This window comes from Seriola lalandi, unplaced genomic scaffold, assembly GCF_002814215.2.
Source record: "Seriola lalandi dorsalis isolate HSWRI2012SDOR001 ecotype SW California unplaced genomic scaffold, Sedor1 jcf7180001984499, whole genome shotgun sequence".
In the NCBI taxonomy this organism is placed as follows: domain Eukaryota; kingdom Metazoa; phylum Chordata; class Actinopteri; order Carangiformes; family Carangidae; genus Seriola; species Seriola lalandi.
In genome coordinates, this window is record NW_019455165.1 from 1 (window position 1) to 613 (window position 613).

General features: G+C 41.4%; 1 non-coding gene across 1 annotated transcript; it reads left to right on the plus strand.

Moving 5' to 3' along the window:
- The first annotated feature begins 455 nt into the window (after nucleotides 1–455).
- Nucleotides 456–528, plus strand: trnaf-gaa (transfer RNA phenylalanine (anticodon GAA)). Its single transcript has one exon. It is a non-coding gene; the product is annotated as a tRNA-Phe (tRNA).
- Nucleotides 529–613: the final 85 nt, after the last annotated feature.

Sequence of the window (613 nt, forward strand, 5' to 3'; positions counted from 1 at the left end):
CTGTGATTACAACAAAGACACATCAGTGAGGGAACCATGGATGTAATTAAGTTTCATATGCCACGTCACTCTTAGACACAGTAAAGTAATTTGTTAATATCCATTTAATATTTCGAAACAAAACGATATTTCTTGTGTAAGTAAATCTTGTGTTTCAAAAACCTGTTGGATCCATTCAGATACTGAAGACATAGATGCAGAATCAGCAGTCGTGGGGGCATTTCCCTCAAATGTAGTTATTACTATGTGTCTCTGTGCATCAAAAATAGTTGAAGTACAGCACCTAAGATCTTCCCCAACCCATATTAGGGATGTCTGGGAAGGCATTTCACAGGCTCTGTCTCTTCCTTGCACTCCAGTGGAAGATGACTACTTTTTGATGCCTAGAATGGGTTGGATGCTTAGAAACATTATTGTGTTTTGCAGATTGTAGCCTCCATATTTGGCAAATGTCTGCCGAAATAGCTCAGTTGGGAGAGCGTTAGACTGAAGATCTAAAGGTCCCTGGTTCGATCCCGGGTTTCGGCAGTGCGTTGTATTGGTTTTCTTGACACATTGCCCTAATGGTTAGTGCTGTTGACTCGTATCACTCTGGGGCCCTTGTCTGTTGAGA